At 44.6% G+C, this 15,069-nt stretch overlaps 1 pseudogene; it reads right to left on the bottom strand.

Annotated features, from left to right (window-relative positions):
* Window positions 1-9,489: 9,489 nt before the first annotated feature.
* On the bottom strand, window positions 9,490-15,018 carry LOC109571074 (claudin-6-like; annotated as a pseudogene).
* Between the last annotated feature and the right edge of the window lie 51 nt (window positions 15,019-15,069).

The following is a 15,069-nucleotide window of genomic DNA, read 5'->3' as shown; positions in this document are numbered from 1 at the left end:
ACAGTCTGCAGGATCCTTTCAAGGGCAGGTCAATGCTGGGGCCACAAATAAGGACTCTGCGGAGCTGACTGGAATCTGTGTTCTGAGTCTGAACTTTATCTATACAGCCTCTGGGTTGCTGAACTCTGGGAAGAGCTTTTGTCAGCTGCAAATGGCTGCTAGGTGCCAAGAAGGCAGTCTCTGGTTTAGAAAAAAGGAGCTTCTGGGAAGTAGTGCTGCTGTGTGGTCAGGTCTCTGATGAAGATAAAGCGTAAAAGAGATTAAAGCTCACAAACTGAGAAATGCACAAACTGATTCTAAAATCTATATGCAAATGACCTATAGTGGCCAAATAAATCTCAAAAAAGAGAAACAGAGTAGCAGGACTTACATGATGAGATTTCAAGACATACCATAAAGCCACAGTCTTAAGACAGTGTGCTATTGGCCTAAGACAGACAAATAGATAAGTAGGACAGAGAGTCCAGATACAGCTGCCTGTATGTCCTTGGATTTATGACAAAGGCCCAAGTTCAGTTCAATGGAAGAATGAAGTCCCCGCTCCACAGTAAATGAAGCAAAAGGATATACCTTAAAAACAAACAAATAAAAAACCTATGGGACTTTCCTGGCAGTCCAGTGTTGGGACTCTGCGTTTCCACTGCAGGGTGCTAGGGTTCAATCCCTGGTTGGGGAACTAAGATACCTCATGCCAAAGTGTGGCAAAGAAACAAAAAGCCCTTTACCCCAACCTCAGACCATACAGAAATACTAATTCAAGATGGGTCACAGACTGAAATGTAAAAAGTAAACCAATAAGACTTCTAGAAGAAAACATAGAATATCTTTGTTACCATGGGGTAAGCAAGGTTTTTTTTTTAATAAGCACAAAAAAGCACAAATTATAATAGATAATTCTTCCCTTTAATCAATATTTATATAGTGCCTACTGGGCAGTATATATGCTAGGTGCCAGACATGCCCATGAAAAAATGTCAGCCCAGCCTTGGAGCAGCTGGTTCAGTTTAAGAGGATAGACAGGCACCTCCTCAGGCAACAATACTGTAGCTCTCTAGGGGCCCTGATTGGTGACCACAGGAGGCAGTGGGGGCCAGAGGAGGGGTACCTTACCCAGAGTTCTTGAAAGGCTTGTTGCAATACGTGAGGTCAAAGCCAAGTCTTGAAGGATAAGGAAAGCCTGACAAGTCATAGCAGACAGAAACAGTGCTTTCAAAGTCCTAGCAGGGACAAGAGAAGGTGGGTAGAACTGCAAGATCTTCAAGCTGGTGGGAGCAGGTGCTTGGGACTGCATATAGTTTCAAGAATGTATCTATGTTTTTAATTTTCCTGTAATTGAACTTGGTTCTCTAAGTTTATTGTACACAAGAATCACCCACCAACTTCTAAAATGAACATTCTGGGACTGCCGCAGAAATATTTACCCATTGGGACTTCTCTGGTAGTCCGGTGGCTAAGTCTCTGTGCTCCCAATGCAGGGAGCCCAGGTTCGATCCCTGGCCAGGGAACTAGATCCCACATTCTGCAACTAAGACCCAGCGCAGTCAAAAAATATATATATTTACCCATTTATCTAGTAGGTGTGAAGTGGGCCTGAAAATGCATCTTAATGAGCAATCCTCCCCCCCACCCCACACTAATTCTGCCAGCCAGCAAACCACCCTTTGAAAAACAATGATTATGCACTAAGGTTCTTCCCCCTGGGAAACAGGAAGTACTTTCTTCGGCAGCGTGGTGCCAAGACAGCTGAGAGTTTTTCTGGAAAATCAGGTTATGACGCAAGTGAGCCTGGTGTCTCCTTCTCTGGATGTAGAAGGGCTCTGTGCAAGCATCTAAGGGATGAGGAAGCCAGAGGGCAGAGAGCAGCAGCCTCTGGGAACTCTGCCTAGTAACGGGGAACTCTGCCTAGTAACGGGGAGCTCTGGACAATTTTCCAGCATGCCCTGGGGACTCAGGTCCAATCTCCATTCTCCTTATGAATATGTATGAGCCCCCAGAAGTCAGCTGAGTTTCCTAGCCACCTGCTTCAGAATTGACAGAATAATGTAAACATTTCAGAGCCTGAAGGGCATACCAATAGCAAGTTTCAGGGCCTGGCACCTTGACTAGGAAACTGTTTTCTAGCAGTGCTTTCACAAGTGTTTCTTCCGTAACAGATGAATATACCTGTGAATATGTGGAAAGTATCAAACAAAAAGGATTTTTTAAAGGCTGCCCTGAAAGTTCTACCTTCGCTGACGGGGTTGGTGTGTATGAGTGCCCTTCCTATAGCAGACACTAGGAAGACTCCCTAATACCAACCTCCTGGGAATTCCCAGGTAGTCCAGTGGTTAAGACCCTGGGCTTTCACTGCCAAGGGCCCAGGTTCAATCCCTGGTTAGGGAACTAAGATCCCACAAGCCCCGTGGCATGGCCAAAGGGGAAAAAAGTCATTCCAAATGCCAACCTCCCCCTTTACTCCCTGCCAAAGGCCTTATTTCCCCTTCCCAGCTTGTCAATTGTCTAAGTACCTGGTGACCAACTAATGGGCCAGCTCCTGGGGTCATTGAGAGATAGAAGAAGACAGAACCCAAAACTCATCGGTGGAAATTAAGAGGTTAGTGGTGGGGGGGGGTGGGGGGGGTGCGGGTGGGGGAGGGGGGGTGGGGGAGGGTGGGGGTGGGGGTGGGGGTGGGGGTGGGGAAGCAAAGGCTAACCATAAATACTTGAGAATCACCAACTCATGAGAAGTGGAGATATTTATGAATACATGGATGGCTGGAACTTTTAATAACCAATATATGCATACCCTATAGCCTTGCCCAGGAATTCCATGCTTGGGTGTACATCTAACTGAAATGAATGTCATATCTAATCAAAGAACTAGAAATTCATTCTTCCCCAAAATAGAAGCAAACCAAATGTTCATCAACTGTAGAATGGGTTAATAAATTGTGATATGCTCAAAATTTATTTGGGATGCTATGCAGAAATGATAATGAACAAACTAAGGCTATATGTGAGAACATGAGTGAATATATTGCATGAAATATGAAACATAAAATCAAATATTGCATGAATAAATCAGACACTGAAGAGTATATAATGAGTTATTTACATGATGTACAGGAATAGGTAAAACTTATTTATTTATTTGTCTGAGCTATAATTGACATAAAATATTGTATAAATTTAAGGTATAAAACATGTTAATTTGATGCATTCATATATTGCAATATGATTACCACCTTAGCAATTGCTAATACCTCTATCATTTCACACAATTATTATTTCTTTTTTGTGATGAGAACACAAAACAATGATAGAAGTCAGAAAACTGGTTGTCCTGTAGGAATAGGGAATAGGGTTAAATAGGGAAAGAGCCTAAAAGAACCCACTGGTGCTGGAAATATTCTATTTCTTGATCTGGGTGGTGGTAACAGGCATGTAGACATATGTAAAAAGTCATTGTGTAAATTCCCCTTCTAGGTAGAATTTCTCCTAGCAAAATGAGAACATATGTCTACACAAAAAAACTGTATACAAATATTCAGGGACTTCCCTGGCGGTTCCAGTGGTTAAGACTCTGCGCGTCCACTGCAGAGGGTGCAGGTTTCATCCTTGGTTGGGGAACTAAGATCCCACATGCCATGTGGCAGGGCCAAGAACAAAAAACAAAACCAAACAAAATCCCAAATGTTGTTCATAGCAGCATTATTCATTGTAGCCAACAGGCAGAGACAACCCTTTATTAGTTTGCTAGGTGTTTCCTCAGTGGCACCCCACTCCAGCACTCTTGCCTGGAAAATCCCATGGACGGAGGAGCCTGGTAGGCTGCAGTCCACGGGGTTGCTAAGAGTCTGGACACGACTGAGCGACTTCACTTTCACTTCTCACTTTCATGCATTAGAGAAGGAAATGGCAACCCACTCCAGTGTTCTTGCCTGGAGAATCCCAGAGACGGGGAAGCCTGGTGGGCTACTGTCTATGGGGTTGCACAGAGCTGGACACGACTGAGGCGACTCAGCAGCAGCAGCAGCAGCAGACAGTAAAGAATCTGCCTGCAATGCAGGAGACCTGGGTTCGATCCCTGCGTGGGAAAGATCCCCTGGAGGAGGGCATGGCTACCCACTCCAGTATTCTTGCCTGGAGAATCCCATGGACAGACGAGACTGGCGGGTTATAGTCTATAGAGTGGCAAAGAGTTGGACACGACTGAGTGACTAACACTTTCACTTTCAGGGCTGTGGTAGCAAAGTACCATAGACTATGTGCCTTAAATAGACATTTATTTTCTCACCATTCTGAAGACTAGAAGACAGAGATCAAAGTATCAACAGAGTTGGTTTCTTCTGAGGCCTCTCTCACTGGCTTGTACTTGACTTCTCCCTGTATCTAACATAGTTTTCTCTGTGTGTCTGTGTCCCTATTTCCTCCTATTCGAAGGAAACCAGTCAGTTGGATTAGGGCCCGTCCTAACGACGAGGGCCCATCCTCATTTTACTTAATTACCTCTTTAAAGACCCTGTCTTCAAATACAGTCACATTTTTAAGTGCTTGGAATTAGGACTTCAACATGTTAATTTTTTATTTTATTGAAATAAAACAATAAAATAAAAACAATGTTGTGTTCGTTTCAGGTGTACAGCAAAGTGATTCAGTTATAGATATAGATATATATACACATATATATTTATTGTTGTTTGGTCGCTCATTCATGGCTGACTCTTTAGAGACCCCATGGACTGTAGCCCCCCAGGCTCCTCTGGCCATGGGATTCTCCAGGCAAGAATACTGGAGTGGGTTGCCATTTCCTTCTCCAGGGGATCTTCTGTCCCAGGGATCAAATCTGCATCTCCTGTATTGGCAAGTGGATTCTTTATCACTGAGTCACTAGTGAATGTGTTCTTTCTAAAATTCTTTATATGTTATTACATTTTACATTGTTAATAGGTTCTTGAGTATAGTTCCCTAATTTTTGGAGGACATAATTCAGCTCATAACAAACCCACATGTCCATCGACTGATGATTGGAAAACAGAATTGGTATATCCATTATAAAAGAATATCATTCAGCAGGAAAAAAAAATGAAGTATTGACCCACGCTACAACATAAATAAATCTTTAAAACATCATGCTAAGTGAAAGAAGCCAGCCACAACAACGTACATGTTGTCTGATTCCATTCCTATGAATGTCCAGCATAGAATAGTGGTTGCCAGGCCCAGAGTGGAGAAAAGGGAGAAACAGAGAGTGACAACTCATGACCTCAAAAGTTCCTTTTGAGGTGGCAAAAATATTCTAAAATTAATTGTGGTGACGGTTGCACAACTCTGTGAATATACTAAATATCACTAAAAGATTAATTGAGTGAATCGTATTAATATATGAATTATATCTCAGGAGAGCTGTTATGAAAAATTCACTGCACTATTCCCTTAAGATTTCTGCACTTTGTTGTGGCATTTGTCCCAATACAAATTAAAGCAAATCAAAACTATATTGTCCCATTTACAACAAGTTTCTATTGCATAGCACAGAGAACTATATCCAATCTCCTGGGATAAACCATAATGCAAAGAATGTATACATATGTATAACTGAGTCACTCTGCTATACAGCAGAGATTGGCACAACATTGTAAATCAGTTATGCTTCAAGAAAATCAAACAAACAGAGGGACTCCTTGGCAGTCCAGAGGTTAACACTCTATTTTTCTACTGCAGTGGGCACAGGTTTGATCCCTAGGGAACTAAGATCCCACATGCTGTACTGTGTGGTGAAAAAAAAAAGCAAAACTATCTTAGCTCCAGAGGTATTGAAGAAGGTGGGTGGAAAGGGAGACAGTGTCTGGGGACTTGCTCAGTGGTAGAGTTGCCCCTCAGTGTATCTGAAAAAGCATCAGATAGGATGGGACCAGGGACCTGAAAATGGATGAAGCTGGGGAAGACCTGAAGGAAGGGAAAATGGAATGCCTGAGAGTAAAACGGAATTCAACTCCGTGAAAACGAATTTGATTTTGGCCAAACAAAAACAAAACTACATGATAATATTTCATATGAAGCAGCTCATAAAGAAAATCAGCAACTTCTACAGATCAGAGATGACCATCGGGAACACCTTGCTATAATCCTGCAAGTATGAATTGAGTGCCTTCTGTGTGTTGGAGTCTGCGTGAGGCACCAGGCCAGGAATATGTGACTCCAGACAGCTACTGCCAAGTGCGTGTGGGAGGAAGGGGAGAGCGAGGGTGCCTGCTGAAGACACAAGGAAAAGCTGCATTCTGTTAGGAAAAGCCATAACCCTGAGCTGGGGCTGAGGCTGAGGGGGGTAGAGGATGGGGGAGGAGGACAGTGTTTGTGAACTGGGAAAGTCAGGCAAGTGCTTGGGTGGGGGAAGTCCATTCTGGCTTCTCAGACAGCTTTAGCTAGAAGAGAGGGACCTCTGCTTCCCCATCCTGGTACAATCATTTTGGGAAAACAGTCTGGTAGTTTCCTGTAAAATTAAAACATAGACTTACCATGTGATCCAGCAGTTTGAGTTTGGCAGAGCCAGGACCAGCAAGGCAATACCTATCCCGAGGGCTTTAACAAAATTCCACTCCGGTCAGTGCTGCATCTGCCTGAGCCAAGAAGGGAAAAGTTCAGGTCCTGTTCCCCAAAATTCAGCATCTATAAAGCCGGGTGGCGTTTGCAGGTATGAGAGATGAGGGGTAGTCTGGCATCAAATATTGCAATTCTTCAACAAGCCCCCAAATGATCCTGGCACAAGTGGGTGGGAGGTGGGAGGAAGTTTCTTCAACTGTAGTTGGAGAAATACTGCCTAAGGGGAACTGATCTAATCCTCTTTTACAGATTGGCTCCTAGTAAACAAGGCTCACGGGACTTCGTGATGGACAGGGAAGCCTGGCGGGGCTGCAGTCCATGGGGTCGCAAAGAGTCAGACGTGACTGAGCGATTGAACTGAACTGAAGGGGAACATAATCGTCTTTTACGGATTGTCTCCTAGTAAACAAGTCTCACCTAAACCCTTTCTGCTGTTGCTATAAATCACCCCACGCTACCTGCCTCTTTTGGTTAGCAATAAAAAGTTGGATAAACTTTTAAAAACTTCTGCTGCTGGATACAGGCCAGTAAAAATAAGACACTTGGAGCTTGTCATTATTTCTATTTTATTCCTTGGTACCCTGGATGATGCCTCCCACTTTAAACTCTGAATTCAGAGGAACTTCTGGGTCACGCATGCAGGGGAAGAAAGTGAGTTGTTCCCAGGAGATAGGAGTGCGCTATTCTTTCGTTTGTTTATTCAAAGCATAATTATATCAAGTTGTGCATATGTAGAACAACTGGAACTCTCATATGCTGCTGGGGGGAATGTTAAATGGTACAATCATTGTGGGAAAACAGTTTGGCAGCTTCTTGTAAAATTAAAACATAGACTTACCATATGATCCAACAGTTCCACTTCTTAGTATTAATCCAAGAGAAATAAGAACATATGCCCTGGACTTTCCTGGTGATCCAGTAGCTAAGACTCTGAGCTCCCAAAGAAAGGAGGCAGTTGGGGCTCCATCTCTGGTTGGGGAATAAGATCCCACATGCCGCAACTAAGACACTATGTGGCCAAATAAATAAATATAAAAAAATTAATAAAAAACAACATCAGTTCAGTTCAGTTCAGTTCAGTCGCTCAGTTGTATCCGACTCTTTGCAACCCCGTGAATCGCAGCACGCCAGGCCTCCCTGTCCATCACCAACTCCCAGAGTTCACTGAGACTCACGTCCATCGAGTCAGTGATGCCATCCAGCCATCTCATCCTCTGTCGTCCCCTTCTCCTCCTGCCCCCAATCCTTCCCAGCATCAGAGTCTTTTCCAATGAGTCAACTCTTCGCATGAGGTGGCCAAAGTACTGGAGTTTCAGCTTTAAATTAATAAAAAACAACATAGGTCCTCCCAAAAGCTTTGTACAGAATGTTCCTAGCAGCTTTATCTTTATTAGTGAAAAACTGGAATCAATTCTATCAACACAAATTGTGGTGTATCCATGTAATGAAAAGCTAGTGCTGCTGCTGAGTCTCTCAGTCGTGTCTGACTCTTTGTGACCCCATGGACTGCATCCCGTCAGGCTCCTCTCCATGGGGATTCTCCAGGCAAGAATACTGGAGTGGGTTGCCATGCCCTCTTCTAGCAGATCATCCCAACCCAGAGATCAAACCCAGGTCTCCCACATTGCTGGTGGATTTTTTACTAACTGAGTCACAAGGGAAGCTCAATGGAAAGCTACTAGGCAATAAAAGGGAATATATTATTGATACGATCAATAGCACAGGTGAACATCAAAAACATTATGCTGAGGGAAAGAAACCGGACACAGAAGTGGACATACTGTATGATTCTATTTCTGTGAAATTTCACTCTGAAGTATACAAAGCATCACATGGGCTGCCAGGGTCTGGGTGAGCAGTATAGACTGAGAAGAATGATCGGAACTCTATCTTGATTGTAGTCATAGTTACAGATGTCAAAACTGCACTGTGCACTTAAAATGGCTGCTGGGTTTGTAAATTAGGCTTCCATAAAACTGAAAAATAGGGTAAAAAAGAAAACTATATTATGCCAGATTACTCAACCAACAAGGCATACAAAGCAGTCAGCAGGTATAAAAGTCTGACTTAGGATTCTCTCATCAATACATTTTGTGCCGGTCAGGAGAAGAGGGAGAAATTTTGATTCTTTTTATGCGTGTATGCTTATAAAAGTAACCCATTTGTAAGAAGTTAAAGTTGTGCAGAATGCGAGATCTCAGTTCCCCAATCAGGGATGGAATCTATACCCCCTTGCAGTGGAAGGCAGAGTCTTAAGCACTGGGCCACCACAGAAGTCCATCTATTTTTTTTTTTTTCTTTTTAACTTAACAAAACATGCTTTATTCAGTAAAAACTGGTGAGTGTAGGCAGGACAGGGCAGATGTACACAGGGGCTGGGGACAGGAGGGTTAGGGGTTAGCACAGGGGGACATGACTCAGGATGCAGGAGCCAGAGATCAGAAGACATGGATGCAGGTGGGTCTTCAGTAACTTGTCATCTGCTCTTCTGGAGGCTCTGTGAGGCTCAAGAGCCCCTGGAGGTTCCAGAGGCTTGACCAGCAAGGGAAGGCTTGTTCCCACAGACCTAGGGAGGCCCTGCTGCCAGCATCAGCAGGGGGCAGGATGAGAGCACCTGGACAGCAAGCACCCTTCACATGGGGCCCGGAGCTCCAGGCTGGTCTCTAAGATAGGGTTGTCCAAGGTGGAGAGTGATACAGAAACTCAGAAGCATTTAGCTCCATCATTCAAAGCTGAAAAAAGCCAGTAACAGAGCCCACGTGGATTATCAAATGAAGTAACCACCACCCTCCCACCCCCAATAAAAAGCAAAAACAGCCCCCAAATTGTCATGGATCACCATCTCCTTGACTCCAGCTCAAAGGTTTGGGCTCCACTGTCAAAGGAACCCCCACTTCCCTACTCAAATTAGATGTAATTCTTAGTGGGGCACTTGGAGGGACTCCAAATGTGTGGGCTGATGGTGAGTATCAGGCCATATAATGACTGGAGCCCTAGGACCCCCCACCCCAGGAAGGGCAGGTGCAGGACAGTGGCCCCCAACTGAGCAACAATAGGCCAGAAGTCGCCTAGTCCAGGTAGACGGAAGCCCTCAGCTCCCGCTTTTGGGCCTCAGACACTAGGGCATTGTAGAAGTTCCGGATGATGGTGTGGGCTGTCCAGGACCCGGTGATCAGGGTCAGGACCACTGAGATGACAAAGATGATCTGGAAGATGAGCACCAGACAAGCCTTGGAATCCTTGTCCTCCATGCAGGGGGTGCACTTGGCTCCCACGAGGTAGACCAGCAGGCCGAGCGGGACCACAGGTAGAGAGATGATGCAGAAGGTTCAGGTAGCCTGCAGGTCCTGGGGCAGCGCCAGCAGCAAGTTGTACACCTTGCACTGCATCCACTTAGAACATCCAAAGCCCCTCCCACACCACCTGGGCCACCACAAGGCCATTGCTGATGAAAACGTTTACCTTGCACAGGGGCTGGGTGCAGGACATGACGACATTTACCCAGCCAAGCAGCATCAGGATATCCCCAGTATTTGCAAACCAGAGGAGTCCATGGTGAGGTTGAGCAGCAAAGGAGTCCACAAAGATTTGGAGTAGCTGGCTGAGTCTATTTTTTTTTCTTTTAATATTTATTTTTATTTGTGTATTTATTTGGCTTCCCAGGTGGCACCAGTGATAAAGAACCTGCCTGCCAATGCAGGAAACATAAGAGACACAGATTCGATCCCTGGGTCGGGAAGATCCCCTAGAGGAGGGCATGGCAACCCACTCTAGTATTCTTGCCTGGAGAATTCTATGGACAGAGGAGCCTGGGCAGGCTAAAGTCCATGGAGTCCCAAAGAATCGGACATGGCTGAAGCAACTTAGCACAGCACAGTCCATGTGTTTATTTGACCGCACCGGGTCTTAGTTGCGGCTCAAGAGGCATCTTCATAGCTGCGTGCGGGGTCTTTAGTTGCCGCATATGAGCTCTCAGCTGAGGCATGTGGGATCTAGTTCCCCAATCAGGGATGGAACCTGGGCCCTCTGCTTTGGAAGTAGGGAGTCTTAGCCACTGGATCACCTGGGAAGTCCCAAGTCCGTTTATTTTTTATTGCTGAAAACAGTATTAGTCATCCTTGTAATTACACAGCATGAGGATTCCTATATGTAAGTTAGTTTCCTAGAAGTCTCTTGGTCAAAAAAGCAGCTTCAAGGAGAGAAAAAAATGATTCCCTTTCTGTTGCTGTGGCTATAGGATATGTGTGTGGGGGTGGGGCAGGGGAGGAAAGGAGATACATTCTCAAGGATTCAGGTTCTTATAGTTTTTTTTTTTTTTTTAATCAGACAAGATTATTAATGACAAGACAAAACCCAACTCTGGTTGACTTAGTGAAAATCGAGTTTTGTTGAAAGGATTCTGTTTAGTTCATAGGATTAGGGGACAGCTTTGTTATAAATTGAATAACATTTCGCAGATCAGTTTGAGATTGGAATCACCAGTGTAATACAGCTGCTATGGGAAAATCTGTTTCAAACTTCTGAAACCTGGGCTTCCCTGGTGGCTCAGTGGTGAAGAATCTGCCTGCCAATGCAAGAGAGATGGGTTTGATCCCTGGTCTAGCAAGATCCCACATGCCTCAGTGCAACTAAGCCCGTGAGCCACAACTATTAAGCCTGTGCTCTAGAGCCCTGAAGCAACTGCTGAGCCCTTGCGCTGCAACTGCTGAAGCCTGAGCACCCTAGAGCCTGTGCTCCACAAGAGAAGCCACTGCAGTGAGGAGCCCTCTGACCGTGGCTTGGGTGGTCTTACACCGTAACTGTTCTGTTCCACCCCCAGCTGGGTATAGTTACTCAATTCTGATGCTAAGGTCTGGAGTTAGCCTCTGCCTCCAAACACGAACAGACTCAGTCCCTGTGACGTGGTGGTAAAATAAGAAACAAAATATTTGGTCTTTGTCCTAGTTCCTGGCCTAAGAGCTTCTGAGACCCTTGGAAAATTCCCTGAGTGTTAGTGGTGATAATTCTTTGTTGCTCATATAAGCTCCTTTCAACCACACCTGAGTTTAATTTATACTAATGAGGTGACTCTTGGTGGGTCCCTAGATAGCTGGTTACCAGATAAACCAACCAGGTGACTAGAGCATTAGAATTTTTAGTCTCACCCTTTGCCCACCTCCTAGAGAAGGGAGCGGGGCTGGATACTGAGTTTATCACAAATGGCCACAATGATTTAATCAATCATGCATGTGTAATTGAACCTCCATTGTTGTTGTTCAGTTGCTAAGTCGAGTCTGACTCTCTGCGACTCCGTGGACTACAGCACTCCAGTCTCCTTTGTCCTCCACTATCTTCCAGAGTTTGCTCAAACTCACATCCATAAAAACCTCTAAACTATGACCTTCAGGGAGTTTCCATATGTCAGGAAGGTGCCGCACTTGAACTCCACAGGGACAGACATTCCTGTGCTTGGGACCCATTCAGACCTTGCCCTGTGTACCTCTTAGTCTGGCTGATCAATTAACTGTATCCTTTATAACACCCTTTATGAGAAACCAGGAAAATTGAGTAAAGTGTTTCTCTGAGTTCTGTGAGCCAATATAGCAAATTATCAAATACGAGGAGGGAATTGTGGGAATCTTCCATTCATAGCTGGTTGGTCAGAAGCATGGTGACAAACTGGGCTTGTGACTGGCAGCAGAAGTTGGGAGAGGAGGAGCAGTGTTGTGGGGCTGAGCCGTTAACTTGTGGGATCAGGTCGTTAGTGTGAGTCTTGAATTAAACTGTAGGATACCCAGCTGAAGACCAATAGGTTGGAGGATTGGTTGTCAGTGTGAGGAGAAACTTGTACACATGTGTTGTCAGAAGTTAATTGCTGTGCATGAAAAACAGATCTTACTAATCCTCAACAAGATGGCACTCACGTCAACTGCTGGCCACACGTCAGGGGTCCCCAGATCAACCATACTTCTGACCAACTGGCTTCAAATTTAGGGTTTCCCATGACTCTCTTAGGTTTTTCACTAGAATGACCCACAGGCTTCCCCAGTGGCTCAGCGGTAAAGAATCCGGCTGCAATTCAGGAGCCGCAGGAAACATGGGTTCTATCCTTGGTTTGGGAAGATCCCCTGGAGGAGGGCATGGCAACCCACTCCAGAATTCTTGCCTGGAGAATCCCAAGGACACAGGAGCCTGGCAGGCTACAGTCCCTAGGGTTACAAAGAGTTGGACATGACTGAAGGGACTTAGCATAGCACAGCACAGAATGACCCACAGAACTCAGGAAAGTCCTAACAACCACTGCTTGATTGTAAAGGATAGAGACCAGGAACAGCCAAATGAAGAGACACACAGGATGCAGCCTGAGGGACAACACACAGCTTTGGTGCCTTCTCCCTGTGGAGTCAGGGTATGTCATGCTCCAGGCACACGATAGGCTCACCAATCCAGAAGCTCCCTCTAGCCTAAGTGCCAGAGTTATTATTGAGGTTTCATCACTAAAGGCAAGATAGACGAAATCACTGGTCACCTGATTGAACTCAGCCTCCAGACCCCTCCCATCTCTGGAAGTGGAAAATTCCAATCCTCTAATAATGTGATTGGTCTATCCTGGGGACCAGCCCACCATTCTTTTTTTTCAATGTTTATTTGTGTAGGTTGGGCGTGGTCTTATTTGTAGCCTGTGGGATCTAGTTCCCTGACCAGGAATTGAACCTGGGGCCCCTTTTATTGAGAGCATGAAGTCTTACCCATTGAACTATCAGGGGAAGTCCTCAGTCCACCATTCTGAAGCTATCTAGGGGTTCACTTTGAGTCACCTCACTAGCATAACATAGATGCTCCTATTGGCTCAGGAAATTCCAAGGTTTTTCTGTGCCAGGAACAAAAATCAGATACATTGTGTTCTTTATTATACCACAACAGTATCATAGTTATTGTCATTTCCATTGTGCCTCTCTTCCTGGCAAGCTTCTGGGAAGGCAGGGAGCTTGACGTGTTGTTTGCCAGTAAAGCTCCAGGATCTCATCGGGGGCCTGGCACATATGGTACCCTCTATAAATGTGCTGAGCGAATCAATGAGACTGGTGCTGATGTAGTTGTGGACTTCAGGTATTGGTTATGGTGTATTCAAAAATAGCATTTTGGGGCTTCCTTGGTGGCTCAATGGTAAAGAATCCTCCAGCCAATGCAGGAAACATAGGTTTGATCCCTGATCTGGGAAGATCCCATACGATGCAGAGCAACTAAGCCCGTGTGCCACACCACACCTGTGGAACCTGTGCTATAGAGTCTGGGAACCGAAACTACTGAGCTCACTTGCCTAGAGCCCATGCTCAGCAGCAAGGAGAAGTCCAGGCATTGCAACTGCAACTAGCCAGTATCCCCCTGCTTTCCTCAACTAGAGAAAAGCCCACACAGCAATGAAGACCCAGAATAGCCATACATAAATAAAAATTTAAAAAAGCGTTTTGTAGCCAAAATGTCTATCCATAGGGAACTGGTTGAATAAACCATGGCACATCATAGAATGGAATGACTGCTGAAAAAGTGTAAAGACGCTTCAGATATAGGAGCTAAAAATGAATAGATCTTCAAGACTGAATGTGTAGTATTACAAAAAAAATAGTCAAGGTGCAGGACAATATAGAATGGTATGTTATCTTTAACATATCCTAACTGTATAGCCTACTGACCATTTACTAATTAGTACATGTGTTTACCACTTTGCAGATCAAGTTATAGAACACTTCCAGTACTTGGAAATCTTTTTCATATTTTCTTGCAGATCATACCCTCCAAATGGGAACCGTTATAGTAACTTCTCTCACCTTAGATTAATTTTGCCTGATTTTGAACTTTATATCTTGGGAATCACAGAGAATTTACGATCCATTTAAGCTAAGCATTCTATCCTGTTATAAATAAACAATACTTTGTGACCTGCTTCTCCTGCTTACCACTATGTCATGAATATCTTGCAATTATAATCTGCAAAAAAATCATTACTTTGAATTGCTATATTGTAAATAATATGTTCTCTTCTATATTCAACTATTATATATATATATATATATAATTCATGAGGGAGGAGGAATTCAGAGAATCTATTCAGGCAGCAAGTGGAGAATCTGAAACTAAAACCTGCCTGTCATGCACTCGCTCTTCCACTGTAAAGAGCCAAGTGCTCAAATATGGGCAGAGCCTTGCAGATGTCTTGGCACGAGGGCATTATAATAGCAACAAGAATGACTAATAAGTATTAATGGCCCATGACAAGAGAACAAATGCCGTTAGTTATCTTGATATATAAGGAATATTAGTAATGTTTGTACAGAGTTTATTCATGCAAATATTATTAGCATGTGCCAGGAAGAACTGCAGGGTCTTAGATCTAGGCTCACAGCTCAGGTCTCTGCTGCTCCTTCCAGATGTGCAGGGGTTGGGACTCCTAGGAACACGCCCCCGCGGAGCCCTGCGGAGCCAATCGGCACGCAGAAGGAGGGGCTC

This window comes from Bos indicus, chromosome 17, assembly GCF_029378745.1.
Source record: "Bos indicus isolate NIAB-ARS_2022 breed Sahiwal x Tharparkar chromosome 17, NIAB-ARS_B.indTharparkar_mat_pri_1.0, whole genome shotgun sequence".
Lineage (NCBI taxonomy): Eukaryota > Metazoa > Chordata > Mammalia > Artiodactyla > Bovidae > Bos > Bos indicus.
This window is presented reverse-complemented; position numbering and strand designations above follow the sequence as displayed.